The following is an 11,193-nucleotide window of genomic DNA, read 5'->3' as shown; positions in this document are numbered from 1 at the left end:
TGTGGGGAGAGATACCAAGGCAACATGGGTCGCAGGGCCCGAGGCTGGAGCGCACTTGGTGTGTTGGAGCAACAGCAAGTGTGTCTGCAGTGCAGGGGGTGCAGGAGAGACAGGTGGGACGTGAGGCCCTTCAGGGCTCGACTTTGACTGAGTGAGACAGGAGCCATTGGAGGGTGTTTAGCAGAGAAGTGGCAGGATCTGACTTAAACCCGCTGGTCTAGTTGAGAATGGAGTAAGAGGGAAGCTGGGTGTGGCAGGCAGCTCATGATATTAAGGTAAGAAATGATGGGGGCTTGGACCAGGCTGGTCACAGTGAGGGTGTGAGAAGTGGAGGAATTGTGGATAGATTTTAAGTAGAACCGACAGGATCTGTTCACAGATGACATGTGAGGTGTGAGAGAAGGGAAGGTGCCCAGGGGACTCTAAGACTGTGAGCCTGAGCAGCGAGAAGAATGGAGCACCACTGAGGCTCCAGGAAGGATACAGCTGAGGGACGACCCAAGGGCTGGGACACCAATGGCTCCTGGGAGCAAAGATTAAAAATTGGAGTGTATTTATTGGTAAATATGCCTACTTGTTGGTGGGCCTTGGCCCGAATCTGGCTGGTAGATATGTTTGGGGTTTGGTTCTTACAGTATTTGTTAAACAGCTGAATTAGTTGCAGATATTTAAAACTCACGGCATTTTATATAAAAATCTGTATTTCCTGTTCTGTAGAACAGTGGGAGACCTGGCTGGTTGGCCCTGAATGACTGTTCAGTGGGCAGTCACACCCTTTCTCTCTGTTGTCTTATGTGCAACTACCCTCCCCTGCCAGTCTCCCCATTTGAAAATCGGAATAACAGTAGTGCCTGCCTCCTGGTTGTTGTTGTTTTTAAGGAAAATTAACAGAGATAACTCATGTAAAGCAACTAGAATATTTTTTTTTTTAGGAAAATTAACAGAGATAATTCATGTAAAGCAACTAGAATCGAGTAAAAAATGTTCGTTGTTATTGCTGTTTTATCATCATTTAACCACCTGGTCTTACAGGGCTTGAGTTTGCAGGTCTGAATTGTGGATTTCAGAAAGCCGGAAGATGATCCTAACAAGGGCTGAGAGGCGAGCGAAGCTTCCCTTAATAAATGATGACACCGGACCAGACAGGCCGAGGGAAGGCCGCACAGCCCCCACACGCTCAGAAAGCTGTGTGCGCCCGGGTGGTACCTATCAACCCCGCAGATCAGGGCTCGCTTCTCCTCTTCCGCAGAGCTCGGCACAGTGGCCTGCATCACCCGGTGACTCATCTAATAGCCCCGCGTGTTTGCCCAGCTTGCGGCACCACAAATTACATTTGCAGCCTCCTTATCAGGCAAGCTAGGAAATTAAACCTAAACGGCTATGGTGTTGCTAAGTAATATGGCTGCGTACACAGACACCCGAGGCGGGGACCATCACAGCCCCATTAAAGCATCATTTTACTGTGGCTAATCAGGTTTGAAACCTTCAAAGGAAACCCACTGGGTTTTTTATTTTTTTATTTTTTAAGGTCAGAAAGCGGGGTAACTTGGTTATAACAAGAGGTAGAATTTCCCTTCCTAGATACTAGGGGTGTGCGTGCGTGAGTGCGTGTGCATATGCACGGGCCTGTGACGGAAATAAATCTACAGTCTCTGGGCCAACAGAAGCAGCCAAGCAGGGAGGGGAGATCTTGCCTTCCTGGACCCTCTGCCTCAGGCCATGGGCGCCTGGTCAACTCCACCTCAGTGTCCGGCACCTGGTGTTGGTTACCTGACTGCTGGGCCCACTCTGCCTGGGGATGCTTCCGAGGGACGGGACGCGCAGGTCTAGGGAGCTGGGGCATTTCTGGTGATTTCCCCGCAGGAAAGTTTTTTTTCTTCAGGGGGCTTTTCTCTTTGCATAACAGGCCCTAGAGCCACCAGGGGGGCTCCGGCCTTGGGATGCTTGGGTAGCCGAGCTAGACTCGGAAGTGAACTTCCTTTTCCCGTTTCTCTCCAGTCAGACCATCTGTGTCCATTCAGGGTTTGGCTCCTCATGGACCTGCCAAGTTTAGAGCTCGAGGCACCGCTCCAGAGAGGGAGGCCATAGTGTCTGCAGGCAGGGACGTGGCATGCGGTTGTCACCCAGCGCAGCTCTTCTGTGCCCCCATGCTGGGTGGGCGGTGAAGCAGGTCAATGTGTTTAGCTCCTGTGGTCTGGGGTTGGGGGCATCTGAGGCCCATGTGTCCTCTCTAGCTCTCCTCTCTGAAAGGACTCCCCCCCATCTTTCCTGATCTGGCCTCCTGGGAGTGTGTGTGTGTGTGTGTGTGTGTGTGTGTGTGTGTGAAGGTGTGTGTGTGTGAAATCCCTCACTTTTAGTTAGTATCTCTAATGACATCTTTTCCACAATGATGAGGATTATCTCCCAGGCAGGTAGGGTTGGGTCTCATGTCACCTCTGGTTGGTGAGAAGAGTGTGAAACGTAGAGATCACCTGGAGGGGGATGCCTGGGACACAGTGGGTGTGTCTGTCTGTCCAGGAGCCCTAAGCTCCTTCTCTGGTAGCTCGAGAGAATCTGGCCTATCCAGTCCCGATCTTCACTGAATAGAAGAACGTGGAAGAGAATTCCTTCTGTCACTCCTTGTGTGGTGTGAGACATGGCTGTGCCTAGACGGGCCCAGGATTTCAGCCTGGGGATGTCTCCTGATCACACGTTCCTTAAGTGCATTCTTTCCATTTGGCTGGGCTGCTGAGGCTTAGCCCATCTCCCTGGGGAAGAGCTGTGCTCCACCAGAACCATCTGTGGGCTACCTGGGCTGGCTCTGATGGGTCTGTCTGTGTTTCTCACATTCTCATACACCCCCTCACCTACAGCACCAGGAAACACTTGACCAAGCAGGGGTCAGATTTTTTAGTCCAGTCTCTTGTTTCAACAGAGAGTTGAGTTTAGATATTGACATTGAGTCATGAACGATCCCATGTTGCAGTGCTTTGCAAGCCTTGTGTAGCTGCGAGCTGTGCTTTGTTTCGTGTGCGTATGCCACGATTCTTGGGTCTTACTGGTTTGTTTTCATATAACTAGTTCTGTGTGAGTTTAGATATTGACATTGAGTCATGAACGATCCCATGTTGCAGTGCTTTGCAAGCCTTGTGTAGCTGTGAGCTGTGCTTTGTTACATGTGCGTATTACTTGGGTCTTACTGGTTCTTGGGTCTTACTGGTTCATTTTCATATAACTAGTTCTGCTATTGCTTGGAGGCTTACTACGTTAAATCAAGGGCTGCACGATTTCTATCTCCTCTCCCGCTGTTTTCACGGAAAGAAGTGCCGGCAATAGTTAAACAGTGCCAATTGCATTTCTCTGAAGGGCCATTGCTTGCTTGGTTGAATATGTGCATTTTCTTGGATGGGTTCCTTTATGACTCCTGTCGGTCCGGCTGCCGAAAGACTTCCCAAGCATGAGTTGGCCCCAAGCTGAGAGTCACCACGGCTTGGCTGACCTTCTTCTGGATGGTTGGTGAGTTGCTAAGCACATATATCTGCACGTCTAGATACTTGCCCATTTCCAAGAGCGTCAACCCCAGCTGAATTTCCTGGGCTGGTATAAAGATGGGGGAGGGGAGCAGGAGGCACCCCTCTCACTAGGGAACTGTGGCAAGATAGTGGAGCAGCCTTGTGTCCTTGTGACAGTCCCACTTCATTCAGATTTGTTTCCATCTCTGCCTCTGTGGAATGTCCTGGCTGAGTCTAGGGTCCCTGCCCTTCCTTTCCTTCCTTCCAAGTGAAGGCTGGTCAGACCCCTAGAGACTGTGGGACACCTTTAACAGTGATAGTCTTTCCCAAAATTCTGATAATAAACTATTGCAGATTCATGGTGGAAAATGCTGAAAATATAGAAAAACACTATACAGAAGGTAAAAATAACTCAGAACTCACTGTTAACTCATAGATAACCACTACTTCTTGAAACATCTATTTCAGGATTTATACACACACATTTTTATATGCTTACTAGTATATGTATAAATTAAAAAAATAAGATCATACTGTTCTGTAAGTTGCTTTTCTCATTTAACGTGGTATTTTAAACATGTTCCTGTATCATTACATTATTCTACATCATCATTTGATTGCCTATCATTCATGAATAGACACTTTCTGCTTTTTTTAACCAACTCCTTACCATGTGCCCTTTTGGTTGATTCCAATATTTTTCATTTTGCCGTTAAAATCATTGCTGTAGTGAACATCCTTGGGGTTTCCTCTTTATGTCCAAATTTAGCACGTTTAAAAAAGGCGTGGATTGATACTATCCAATGATTCTCCTGAAAGTGTGTACACATTTCTGACCAGCTGTGTACGGATGCCACTTATTGCGATTTAAAATATATCTGTCAATTTGATAGGTGAAACATGAGCATCTTGTTAATTTCACTGTCTTGGATGATGGGAGGTTAAACATTCTCCTTGTGGTTAATGAGCCGGCAGGGCTGTCTTGAGCTCCCCTGCTTCCAGGCAATGGCGTTTAAGTGTCTTTAGTTATAACTTAAGAAGATAAAATTGGGGCATGCTGCCAGGAGCCGAGGGCAGTTAAAGTAGTTGCTGTTAGCCTTCAGAGCCTAAAGCCAATCTTCCTGAGTCAAGCATGTCAATCTCACAGTCTGTGGACCGCATATGGCCCATAATGAATATTTTTGCTGCCCAGCCAATATAACGGTATGTAAGAAATGTTTTAATAACAATTTCATAACTTAATTTTTACAATATCCTGTTATACATAACTAGAGGCCCGGTGTACGAAATTCATGCACTGGAGGGGTGGGGGTCCCTCAGCCCGGCCTGCACCTTCTCACAATCCAGGACCCCTTGGGGGATGTCTGCCTGCCAGCTTAGGCCCAATTCCCTCAGGGATCGGGCCTAAGCTGGCAGTCAGACATCCCTCTCGCAGTCGGAGTCTCTCACAGTATGGGACCCCTTGCTCCTTACCGCCTGCCTGCAGCAGAGGCAGGAGAGGCTCCTGTGAGCCTGGCTTCTGGCTGAGTGGCGCTCCCACTGTGGGAGTGCACTGACCACCAGGGGGCAGCTCCTGCGTTGAGCATCTGCCTCTTGGTGATCAGTACGCATCATAGTGACCAGTCGTTCCGCTGGTCATTCTGCCATTTGTTCTATTTGCATATTAAGGTTTTATTATATAGTATTATTAATAAAGGACTATAACATTCACTAATGACTGATTACTATAATCATGTTGCATTCATTTCCCTTACATGCCTTATGCACAGGCGCACCATTTCTCTCCACTAATACTAGCAGCGAATATTTTAGCAGCCGATTGCCACATCATTAGTCTTGGACTGATTTGTTTGGTGTGCGCAACAGGAAATATTTTGCTTTCAGAGAACAAGAATAGGTTTATTTGCATTACGCTTATTAATTGTGCAGTTATCCAGTGGCATGTAAGTTAATGTTCAAGAAAAAATATTAATTTTTATTAAAATGTTCTATTATTTTATGTTAACGATTATTCATTTATTTCAGCCCTTTGTATTCAGCATGTCTCTATCAAAATAAACCTACGTTTCTATGAAAATTGAAGCTTTTGTTTTTTTGTGGCCCACATAAGCTTAAACCTTGTTTATTTGGCCTGTGTTAGCCTTTGAGTTTGACAGGCTTGTCCTAAGTGTTTCTTTTCAATCAAGCCTTAGTGCACCTTCTATTCTGAGGGTATCTCCTCCTCCAGGCCTCCTTCGGGGCAGAGCTGGGCAGAGCATGTTTGGGGCACACGAGGCTGGGGAGGCTTCCTGCAGGCAGGGTGCCTGGCTCACTAGTGGATTGGTTTCCTCCACCTCCCACCTCCCACCTTCCATCTTTGCCCTTTTCCTTCCCCTCCTTCTTGCAGATAATCATGTATGGAATATCTTTCATCGTGCTTTCTGGTGTCTGTTCCCTTAAATGATGGGGTAACTAGAATGTTTGATGCCAGTGTTGACACTCAGTCTGAGGTGGGAGGATTACCTGCCTGGTAGGCAGTTTAGGGCCAGCTGGGTGTGGGTGCCAGCTTTCTGTTCTTCCCAGGAGTGCAGGCCTGTGGGATGAGGTGAGGGGAGAGGTGAGAGGGGGAGCCGGGTCTGGGACCTGGTCATTGTAGGCCTGAGATATGCACAGAGACAGACCGGTATCATCTGTAAGACGTTACAGGCAATGTGTTGGGAGCACCAGCAATCCTGGGGGCTGTGGCTGGGCTTTGAGGAGAAGTTGATGATCTGTGCTCCCTTCATGATACAAAAATGACTTATTCCAACTCATTCCTTAGAAGGTCCAGAGGTGGATCTGGAAGACAAAATCATGACGAGTTTTGCCTGTTTCAGTAACACGTTCATGAGGAGAAAGCAATGGCTGTGAGGAGGTCTGAGGGGACGCTGGTCCCTCCCGCAGAGCCGCACCTGTGAGGGCTGGGCTGTAACGGCCGGCCCCTCCATCACCTCAAACCAGCAGGCGCTCCCAGAAGAGCTGCCGAGGTGTGAAATGGCATCGTTACCTGGAACGTGGGAAAGAGGGTAGAGGTTTTATGTATAGTTTCTTGTCCTCAGAATCCAACAAAGTCATAAACAAGCTCAGAGAGACAACCGGCAGTAGAATCCAACATGAATGCCTATCGCTTCTAAGGTGCTGGGAATGGAGAGGAATTCAAATCACACCTTTCACTTTGGGTTTTGACTCTGAAGTAATTTGGTCAAAGCTAACTGTAGTCAGTTGACAAAAGAGGCCCTGCAAGGTAACATCATGCCACCGGGATCAAGACTTTCACTATGACAAAAAAAACCTGCCCAAGGATATGTTTATTGATTTTAGAGAGAGAGGAAGGGAGAAGGAGAGGGAGAGGGAGAAGGAGAGGGGGAGGTGAAGAAACATTGACCAGTTGCCTGTAGCATGAGAGCCAACCGGGCATCAAAACTGCAACCCAGGTTTGTGCCCTGACTGGGAATCGAACCCACGACGTTCTGGTGTACAGGACAACACTCCAGTCAACTGATCTGACCAGGGCTTTAAACTCTTTTGAGGTGATAATCCTGGACACCCCGTAGGTCTCCAAGAGTTTAGGCTGAGACTATCAGAGCGTCGTGACAGGGGTGTCCGTCAGCCCTCCTTGCTGTGAAGGGACTGGGGTCTCTTGGCGCTGAGGGCAGAGGCGAGGCGGGAGGGTGGGTGGCACACACAGTTGGCGGCCACAGGAGAACTGCCTGTTGGAAGAATCTGGAGACATGTATTGGTTGAACCTTGCGGTGAGCCAGCATTTATTACTCATCACAGCGAAACGGCTTTGTGTTTTTCATAGTGCTGACTGATCTTCAGAATGCAAACTACTTTCCAGAGGTTATTTGAATCTCAATTTTTCAGTCGATATTTGAACAATTGCTCAGCCTCACAGAAGGGGCAGTTTTATAACAGGTGTGTGGAGGAAGGAAGTGTGTTCCACAAGCCGTGGCAGCCCATGTCGGAGGAGTTGGGCATGAACCCCAGTCCCAATGGGGGTGCAGTGGGGACAATGTGGGCTGCATACGGCAGAGTGAAGATCACAGAGTCAGACCACGGGAGACCCCCTGGAGGCTTCGCTCCCACTCCCCCTTGGAGGCATCCAGGCCCTGTTTTCTGTCCTGGGATCTGTGTGTAACTTAGCGGGCACTTAGACAGGCATGAGCAGAGCAGGAACAATGGGTGGATGCAGAGGGTCACCAGGGCGGAGAGCCCCAGTGCCTAGCAACAGGCAAACTATGGGCCCTGCAGGCCCACATCCTCAAGCATGAACGCCTGGAAGGTGACATCTGGGCTTCAGCTGCATTTCAGGTCCAGGCCCAGAGAAGCAGCAGCATCAGAAGGAATGACGCCATGGCTGACATCAGGAACAGCTGCATTGACTGATGACCCCCGGTGCCAACCAATTGGTGGGGCAGCTGGAAAGCTGATGTATATTCTATTGGGATCCTCCCCTGAGACCTCAGGTAAAGGCCCTCAGAATGGAGGGCCCAGCATGGCGCTCTCTATGGAACACACTAAGCCTTCCCCCATCTCTTTTCCCCTGGGTTCTCTCTCTCTCTCTCTCTCTCTCTCTCTCTCTCTCTCTCTCTTTCTCTCTCTCTTCTGTTTCTGAGAGGGGTTGATGAAAAAATAACCTTTGAGTTTATGAGATAAGAGGTCAAAGTGGGAAACTTGACCTTGAGAAGTTCATTAATCTCTTTAACTACGTTGAAGGCAGCAGAGACATGACTTCTCACATGAAACCCCCCAAGAACTGAAGGAGTGAATGATGTCCTCTAACTCTTGGCCTGGCCAGTTATCAGCTGTGTAACCTTGGGCCAGTTGCTTAACCTCTCTGAGCTTTAGTTTCTTCATTTGTAAAATGTGGTATGGGGGAGGAACAAACTTCTCTTCTCCCTCAAGGTTTTTCTGGATGTTCGAATAATCAAATAGACATGAGACAGATTAACAAGGGGAAATCATTACATTTAATACACAGATATGTATGGGAACCCCGCAGACATGGCCCCCCCCCCCCCCCCAGAAGAGGTTCAGAGATAGAGAAGGGGATTGAGGTATAGAGGACATTCTGAGCTAGGGATGAGGTGATGCACCTTGGGAGCTTCAAAGGGTCATTGTGTTGGCAGCAGGTACTGGGCCAGTGGACAGTGGAGTCAGACCAGATCTTGGTTTAGCAACCACGATACTTGAGTTCTGGCTCAGAAAGCATTCAGTGACAAGACTCAAACTATAAGAGAAAGTTTATTTAGAAAGTCACAGAGGTAGAAGAAGTGATCAGTATAAGGAATTGGCTCAAAAAACAAGTTACAGAGGCAAAAGAAGGGTCATGGTCTCCACTAACTGATCGGCACTAGGGGAGCGGGCCATTAGTCAATGCAACTGGTCAGCTTGTCTGGTTTTACTGCTTTTCTGGGCCTGGAGCTGAAACACATCTGAGGCCTCGATGTATTTGATGTGGGCCATAACCTCATTGTCCTGGGGGCTCAATGCTTAAAGGCTATTCTCCAGTCCCCTTGTTAGTTCCCCCTCTAAGTTATCTAACCCGCATGACTAGCAACAGGCCAGGGGAGGAATGGTCAGGGGAGGGTCTGAACCACAGGGCCAGCGCTATGCTAGGGGAGGCTAGGTTACCTGGGGGTGCCGTCCTTGTTTTCCCAGTTTTGCCTGTTGCTAGGCTCCTGGGGTTTTCAGCTCCAGTGACCTTCCGTACCCGGCTCTTGTCCTTGCTCTGCTCATGTCTGTCTAACTGCCTACAACAACTGCAAGATGAGAAGAAGAACAGACATTTAGTAAATAGAAGTTTGCCTGCCCTATAGGTAGATAAAAAAGAGTTATCTCTGGGCCCTGACCAGGTAGCTCGGTTGGTTAGAGCAGTGTCCCGGTCCACCAAGGTTGTGGGTTTGATCCCCAGTCAGGGCACAGACATAAAGCAACCTAGGAATGCATACATAAATGGAACAACAAATTGATGTTTCTTTCTCTCTCCCTTCCTCTCTCCATCTAGAATTAATAAATAAAAAATTGAAAAGAAGTTATCTCTGAAAATCTCATTATGGGCAAGGCTCCTGATTCAAGGTCTTCTAAGGTAGTTAAAGAGAGGGACAGAAGTTTCTCTTGAGCCTGTGGCTAAGATTGCCATTAGCGCAAAGTAATCTGCAGATCTGGGGGGGCGGGGGCTCTTTCTGAACCCCCACACTGGGAATAATACTTCAGACGGCTGTTGGAATTACTAACTCAGATGACCTGTAGAGTTAAGTTCTTGGAACCTGGTGAGGGCTCAGCAAAAGCCCATTCCCATGCTCTGATTATGTTTATTATACATGCTTATAATTTCAAGCTGCCGTACCGTTTACAGTTTCCAACTCGGGGGACAGATTACTTTCACAGCAGGGCTTGTCCTAGGGTGGTCCTCTCCCTCACCTTGAAAGTTGTTAACACAGGACTTCCCGACCTTGGCTGGACCTACCCCCCTGTGCTTGGCGGTTGTCCACGTGGAGACATCAGGTGCACATGGGCCGGGCCTGGCTCCTCCCGCCTCTGCACGTGTCCGCATCCCCCGGAACAGGGAGTGGCACGGCTCCCATTTGTGATCAGGGCAGGGCTTCTGAGGCTTAGGAGGTGCCTGTACGCAAATGTTCCTCATCATCGACTCCTTCCACTGGGCAAATTCCTAGGAGTGGAATGGCAGGCTTACCCGGTAGGTGTATGTTTAGTTCTTTTAAGAAACTGCCAACTGTTGTCCAAGGTGGCTGTGCCAGTTTACATAGTAACAGCAAAGCGTTGGTCCACTGGGCACAGGGGTAGCCAATTACGCGGACGCCGGGCACATCGACAGAAAGTGACGTTATTACTCAATGCTCTGGGAAAACCCGAGCTCCCCCAGGGCTTCCGGATAAGAGGCGTCATAGAGCACGAACCGTAAGTCGTCAGGAGTAAGGGGCTTGGAGTTGTGGGTGAAACGGATAGATCGAGAACGAGGTAAGGGCAGGTCTTCAGGTCAGCTTCAGCGCCCCTCAGTCTGCTTGCACGGGGACATACCAGGGGGTTGTTCCACTTTAGGGCTCAGGAGCTGAAGCCCAATTTAAGGCCTGATGTTATCTTCAGCTTCACAGACCCACACCTTGTGACCATTCGTCAGGGCCTGGCCATCCATGTATTTTTTAAAGAAGCAGAACCTTAAAGCATAAAAATGGTCGTACCAAGACCCCCAATAAATAAAGCGGGTGGGGAGATAGACACTGTGGCTGGCGGGTGTGTGGAGCCTGCCGCCCCAGGCACCTCTGCCCGCTCCAGGGCCCCGGGAGCACAGACAGGAGTCCCCGCTCTAGGTGACAACCTGGGTCAGGCTCAGTCAGATTTCACTTGCAGTTGAGCTCTGGGCCTGCCAGAGTCGTAGAGAGACTGCCCAGGCCTGGGCCACCACTTCTCTGCCAGCCACGCTGAAGGCCGTCCGCAGGGCCATCGAGCTGGCGCGGAGGCGGCTCCTTGGAGGCCTGGCGATGGCGATGCTGCTTCTTGCTGGACCAAAAGGGTCTTTCAGCCTCTGGATGCTCCCTTCCCACCACGGCGTGCCAGTCAACCTTACTGCATCCAAGACAAACATCAGAGGCTGTGCAACTCCAGATACCGGGAACAAAGAAACAAAGTGGGAACATTGGGCGTGGAAGAGATTTTAATA

Source organism: Myotis brandtii, unplaced genomic scaffold (assembly GCF_000412655.1).
Source record: "Myotis brandtii unplaced genomic scaffold, ASM41265v1 scaffold413, whole genome shotgun sequence".
NCBI classification, from domain to species: domain Eukaryota; kingdom Metazoa; phylum Chordata; class Mammalia; order Chiroptera; family Vespertilionidae; genus Myotis; species Myotis brandtii.
The sequence above is the reverse complement of the archived record's forward strand: the minus strand, read 5'-3'. Positions refer to the sequence as shown.